General features: G+C 39.4%; 1 protein-coding gene across 1 annotated transcript in view; it reads right to left on the bottom strand.

The window, feature by feature from the left end:
* LOC132149720 (glutamate receptor ionotropic, NMDA 2B-like) overlaps positions 1 to 7500 on the bottom strand; it is a 41762-nt gene that overhangs the window by 20736 nt on the left and 13526 nt on the right. The window lies entirely within an intron of this gene.

Genomic DNA, 7500 nt, shown 5'->3' with positions numbered 1-7500 from the left:
CTCTCTCTGTCACTCTGTTGAAGGTCAGGCACTTAAAGGGATAGTTCACCCAAAAATTAACATTTTGCCATTAATAACTCACGCTCATGTCGTTCCAAACCCGCGAGACCTCCGTTCATCTTCGGAACACAGTTTAAGATATTTTAGATTTAGTCAGAGAGCAAAACATCATCCGTGTTTGAGTAAATGACATCGAGTGATTACACACAGTTTCAATGGAAGGACTGAGAGCTCTCAGACTAAATCAAAAATATCTTAAACTGTGTTCTGAAGATAAATGGAGGTCTTACTGGTTTGGAACGACATGACGGTGAGTTATTAATGACATAATTTTTATTTTTTGGTGAACTATCCCTTTAAGGTCATCCTGTTTGACCTCTGACCCCTCGGGCTGTCTATCTACTGTCAGTTTGGAAGTCCAGCAACACATCTCAGACATCATATCATGTTCATCAACCAGTCACAGAACTGGCGGTTCAGATCACATGCCTTCCATTTATTACTAAAAGAACACTTGAAGAACCTTTTCAATGCCACAGCAAAACTTCTAGCTTGACTAATCCAATTAAAAAATTATTAAGAACAGGTGTACAGTAATAAAATAAGAACAAATAAACTAACTAAATGCACAGATAAATACAACAGTACAAATTTAGAACACTTTGAGAGCGAAAGCAGCGTGCAAGGACTGATTAAAGTTCTCTTTCATCTCTTCTTGCGCATTCAAGTTGCTTGAATGTTTAAACTTGCAAAACTCAGAAACACGTGCATCACTCTATGATAGATCAACTTTGCAGCTAATCCAGGAATCATGTGCATGTCGAACCGTGGGGCCTGGTTTCAACCCCTAATCACAAGAAGAACCTACACAGAGACTCACCTTCACTAGCTTTACCCTCCGTTTTATCTGGATTAACTGATTTACTGTATTACTGTATGAAGTAAATACACAAATATCTATTTAATCTACAGAAGTTAAGAGCAGTGAGTGATTCTCTACTTTTCTTAAGTGGTAGAGCATTGTGTTACCTAGTGCAAGATTGGGGGTTCAATTCCCCCGGGAGCACATGATAGGTAAAAACTGATAGCCTGAATGCACTGTAAGTCGCTTTGGATAAAAGTGTCTGCTAAATGCATAAACATAAGAAATGCACAGATCCGTTATATTGATGCAAATCTGATATTTTCTTTACTGTTTTCTTGAGACGTTGCCGACTTTAAGTGGATACTTGTCATTCTGACATTGTGTGTATTTGTGCAAGAAGACACAAAAGAGAACTTACTTCAGTACTTGTGTGCTGTACAAACAACACTACCAGACAAGCATAAACCAGCACAAACCAGCATAAACCAGTGTAAGACATCATAACACAGCATAAACCAGCATAAACTAGTACAAACCAACATAAGACAGCATAAGCCAACATAAACCAGCACAAACCATCTTAAACCAGCACAAACCAGCCTAAACCAGCCTAAATCAACACAAACCAGCATAAACCAGCATAAGCCAACATAAACCAGCACAAACCATCTTAAACCAGCACAAACCAGCCTAAACCAGCCTAAATCAACACAAACCAGCATAAACCAGCACAAACCAGCATAAACCAGTACAAACCAATATAAACCAACATAAAACGGCATAAGCCAACATGAACCACCACAAACCAGCATAAACCAGCACAAGCCAGCATAAATCAACACAAACCAGCATAAACCAGTACAACCAGTACAAAATAACATAAGACAGTATAAGCCAACATAAACCAACCTAAATCAACACAAACCAGCTTAAACCAGTACAAACCAGCATAAACCAGCCTAAATCAACACAAACCAGCATAAACAAGTACAAGACAACATAAGACAGCATAAGCCAACATAAACCAGCACAAACCAGCATAAACCAGTACAAACCAGTACAAGACAACATAAGACAGCATAAGCCAACATAAACCAACCTAAATCAACACAAACCAGCTTAAACCAGTACAAACCAGCATAAACCAGCCTAAATCAACACAAACCAGCATAAACAAGTACAAGACAACATAAGCCAACATAAACCAGCAGAAAGCAGCATAAACCAGTACAAACCAGTACAAGACAGCATAAGCAAACATAAACCAGCCTAAATCAACACAAACCAGCATAAACCAGCACAAACCATCTTAAACCAGCACAAACCAGCATAAACCAGTACATACCAATATAAACCAACATAAATCAACACAAACCAGCATAAACCAGCACAAACCAGCTTAAACCAGCATAAACCAACCTAAATCAACACAAACCAGCATAAACCAGCACAAACCAGCATAAACCAGCCTAAATCAACACAAACCAGCATAAGTCACCTTTATTTATATAGCGCTTTAAACAAAATACATTGCGTCAAAGCAACTGAACAACATTCATTAGGAAAACAGTGTCAATAATGCAAAAATGATAGTTAAAGGCAGTTCATCATTGGATTCAGTGATGTCATCTCTGTTCAGTTAAATAGTGTCTGTGCATTTATTTGCAATCAAGTCAACGATATCGCTGTAGATGAAGTGACCCCAACTAAGCAAGCCAGAGGTGACAGCGGCAAGGAACCGAAACTCTATCGGTGACAGAATGGAGAAAAAAAACCTTGGGAGAAACCAGGCTCAGTTGGGGGCCAGTTCTCCTCTGACCAGACGAAACCAGTAGTTCAATTCCAGACTGCAGCAAAGTCAGATTGTGCAGAAGAATCATCTGTTTCCTGTGGTCTTGTCCTGGTGCTCCTCTGAGACAAGGTCTTTACAGGGGATCTGTATCTGGGGCTCTAGTGGTCCTGGTCTCCGCTGTCTTTCAGGGATGTAGAGGTCCTTTCTAGGTGCTGATCCAGCATCTGGTCTGGATACGTACTGGATCCGGGTGACTGCAGTGACCCTCTGATCTGGACACAGACTGGATCTGGTGGCTACAGTGACCTCGGAATAAGAGAGAAACAGACTAATATTAGCATAGATGCCATTCTTCTAATGATGTAGCAAGTACATAGGGTGTTATGGGAAGTGTTCCCGGTTCTGGTTAACCTAATTAATGCAGCCTTAAAATCCTTTAACGGATTTGGATATTAAAAGCATATTAGTATGTTATGTGTAAGCCAGGTTAAAGAGATGGGTCTTTAATCTAGATTTAAACTGCAAGAGTGTGTCTTCTCCCGAACAATGTTAGGTAGGTTATTCCAGAGTTTAGGCGCCAAATAGGAAAAGGATCTGCCGCCTGCAGTTGATTTTGATATTCTAGGTATTATCAAATTGCCTGAGTTTTGAGAACGTAGCGGACGTAGAGGATTATAATGTAAAAGGAGCTCATTCAAATACTGAGGTGCTAAACCATTCAGGCCTTTATAGGTAATAAGCAATATTTTAAAATCTATGCGATGCTTGATAGGGAGCCAGTGCAGTGTTGACAGGACCGGGCTAATATGGTCATACTTCCTGGTTCTAGTAAGAACTCTTGCTGCTGCATTTTGGACTAGCTGTAGTTTGTTTACTAAGCATGCAGAACAACCACCCAATAAAGCATTACAATAATCTAACCTTGAGGTCATAAATGCATGGATTAACATTTCTGCATTTGACATTGAGAGCATAGGCCGTAATTTAGATATATTTTTGAGATGGAAAAATGCAGTTTTACAAATGCTAGAAACGTGGCTTTCTAAGGAAAGATTGCGATCAAATAGCACACCTAGGTTCCTAACTGATGATGAAGAATTGACAGAGCAACCATCAAGTCTTAGACAGTGTTCTAGGTTATTACAAGCCGAGTTTTTAGGTCCTATAATTAACACCTCTGTTTTTTTCAGAATTTAGCAGTAAGAAATTACTCGTCATCCAGTTTTTTATATCGACTAAGCATTCCATTAGTTTTTCAAATTGGTGTGTTTCACTGGGCAACGAAGAAATATAGAGCTGAGTATCATCAGCATAACAGTGAAAGCTAACACCATGTTTCCTGATGATATCTCCCAAGGGTAACATATAAAGCGTGAAGAGTAGCGGCCCTAGTACTGAGCCTTGAGGTACTCCATACTGCACTTGTGATCGATATGATACATCTTCATTCACTGCTACGAACTGATGGCGGTCATATAAGTACGATTTAAACCATGCTAATGCACTTCCACTGATGCCAACAAAGTGTTCAAGTCTATGCAAAAGAATGTTGTGGTCAATTGTGTCAAACGCAGCACTAAGATCCAATAAAACTAATAGAGAGATACACCCACGATCAGATGATAAGAGCAGATCATTTGTAACTCTAAGGAGAGCAGTCTCAGTACTATGATACGTTCTAAATCCTGACTGGAAATCATCACATATACCATTTTTCTCTAAGAAGGAATATAATTGTGAGGATACCACCTTTTCTAGTATCTTGGACAGAAAAGGGAGATTCGAGATTGGTCTATAATTAACTAGTTCTTTGGGGTCAAGTTGTGGTTTTTTGATGAGAGGCTTAATAACAGTCAGTTTGAAGGTTTTGGGGACATGTCCTAATGACAATGAGGAATTAATAATAGTCAGAAGAGGATCTATGACTTCTGGAAGCACCTCTTTCAGGAGCTTAGATGGTATAGGGTCTAACATACATGTTGTTGGTTTAGATGATTTAACAAGTTTATACAATTCTTCCTCTCCTATAGTAGAGAATGAGTGGAACTGTTCCTCAGGGGGTCTATAGTGCACTGTCTGATGTGATACTGTAGCTGACGGCTGAATGGTTGCAATTTTATCTCTAATAGTATCGATTTTAGAAGTAAAGTAGTTCATAAAGTCATTACTGCTGTGGTGTTGGGAAAAATCAACACTTGTTGAGGCTTTATTTTTCGTTAATTTAGCCACTGTATTGAATAAATACCTGGGGTTATGTTTGTTTTCTTCTAAAAGAGAAGAAAAGTAATCAGATCTAGCAGTTTTTAATGCTTTTCTGTGGGATAGGTTATAGGTTACTTTCCCGCCAAGCAATACGAAATACCTCTAGTTTTGTTTTCCTCCAGCTGCGCTCCATTTTTCGGGCTGCTCTCTTTAGGGTGCGAGTATGCTCATTATACCATGGTGTCAAACTGTTTTCCTTAACCTTCCTTAAGCGTAAAGGAGCAACTATATTTAAAGTGCTAGAAAAGAGAGAGTCCATAGTTTCTGTTACATCATCAAGTTGTTCTGAGGTTTTGGATATGCTAAGGAATTTGGATACATCAGGAAGATAACTTAAAAAGCAGTCTTTTGTGTTAGAGGTGATGGTTCTTCCATACTTGTAACAAGAAGTAGAATTTACAATTTTGGCTATATGAATTTTGCACAGAACTAAATAATGATCTGAGATATCATCACTTGGCTGAATAATTTCAACACCATCAACATCAATTCCATGTGACCGTATTAAATCTAGAGTATGATTTCGACAGTGAGTAGGTCCTGAAACGTGTTGTCTAACCCCAATAGAGTTCAGAATGTCTATAAATGCTGATCCCAATGCATCGTTTTCATTATCAACATGGATATTAAAATCACCAACTATTAAAACTTTATCTGCAGCCAGAACTAACTCGGATGTAAAATCACCAAACTCTTTAATAAAGTCTGTATGGTGCCCTGGTGGCCTGTATACAGTAGCCAGTACAAACATAACAGAGGATTTATCATTAACATTTGTTTCTTTGGATAATGTTATATGAAGTACCATTACTTCAAACGAGTTATACTTGTAGCCTGCCCTCTGAGAGATCCTGAAAACGTTGTTATAAATTGAAGCAACACCTCCACCTTTGCCTTTTAGACGCGGCTCATGTTTATAACAGTAATCTTGGGGGGTGGACTCATTTAAAATAATGTAATCATCAGGTTTTAGCCAGGTTTCTGTCAAACAGAGTACATCTATATTATGATCAGTGATCATATTATTTACAAAAAGTGTTTTCGTAGAAAGGGATCTGATATTCAATAAGCCAAGCTTTATCATTTGTTTATCCATATTGCATCTGCTTTTTATTTGTTGAACCTCAATTAAATTGTTAACCTTAACTTGGTTTGGACATTTTTTGTATTTTCTAGTTCGGGGAACAGACACAGTCTCTATAGTGTGATATCTAGGTGAAAGAGTCTCTATGTGCTGAGAATTAACTGACCTCTGTGACGGGAGGCGGCTAGCAGACGGTCGGTTTAGCCAGTCTGTCTGCGTCCTGACCTGGGCCCCAGTTAGTCAAGTATAAACACTAAGACTATTTGCCATATTTCTAGAGAGAAGAGTGGCGCCACCCCAGGAGGGATGAAGACCATCTCTTTTAAACAGGTCAGGTCTGCCCCAAAAGCTCGTCCAATTGTCTATGAAACCTATGTTATTCTGTGGGCACCACTTAGACATCCAGCCATTGAGTGATGACAATCTGCTATGCATCTCATCACCACGGTAAGCAGGGAGGGGACCAGAGCATATTACAGTGTCTGACATCGTGCTTGCAAGTTCACACACCTCTTTAATGTTATTTTTAGTGATCTCCGACTGGCGAAGTCGAACATCATTAACACATTATTTCTCAGTGGGTGCATCACTGAGCGGGGAGAACCTGTTTAATGTATTGATCGGAACAGAAGAGCGGTGTTTTGACCCACGACTACGCTGCATCACTGTCACCCAGTTGCCCTGCTGCAGGGGCTCTGTTTCCGGAACCGAACAATGTACAGGAATCCCTGAGCTAGACGCATCCAAAGCCGTATCTAGAGCCCTAACATTCTTACTGTCCTCAATTAAAGTTTGGATGCGTGTCTCTAATTCTGAAATCTTCTCTGTCAGCCTAACTATTTCCCTGCATTTATCACATGTGAATCCCTCATCTGCGACAGAGATAGATAAACTGTACATGTGGCAAGAGGTGCAAATAACAATAGCAGGAGAAGCCATTACTCACCGTGCTTGATGAAATATTCTTACTGCGGTTGTTTGATGAACTTGTGAAAAACTGGAGCGAGAGAGAGGAGAGGAGAAAAGAAAACAGTGATAGGTTCGAATGAAAACGCTAATGACAAGCTAACGAGTGCTAACACTTATAAACCAGTACAAGACAACATAAGACAGCATACGCCAACATAAACCAGCCTAAATCAACACAAACCAGCTTAAACCAGTACAAACCAGTACAAGACAACATAAGACAGCATAAGCAAACATAAACCAGCCTAAATCAAGACAAACCAGCTTAAACCAGCACAAACCATCTTAAACCAGCCTGGACCTCTCAGTACAGAATCATTCCTCGTTCATCCTGACACTCCAAACCTGAATGAGTTTTAGAAGATATTTTGAAGAACACTGGGGTTCAGAGAACACTGGACTGGACACTGATACATTCCTCAAAATATCTTCTGTTGTTCCACTGAAGAAAGTGGAAAATGAGGAAATGATGACAGAACGATCATATTATGGGTGAATGATTCCTTTAATCAACATTGATCTGTCTTC

The sequence above is a fragment of the Carassius carassius genome, chromosome 9 (assembly GCF_963082965.1).
Source record: "Carassius carassius chromosome 9, fCarCar2.1, whole genome shotgun sequence".
Classification (NCBI taxonomy): Eukaryota; Metazoa; Chordata; class Actinopteri; order Cypriniformes; family Cyprinidae; genus Carassius; species Carassius carassius.
Note: the sequence above shows the minus strand (reverse complement) of the source record. Positions and strands in the feature narration are given on the sequence as shown.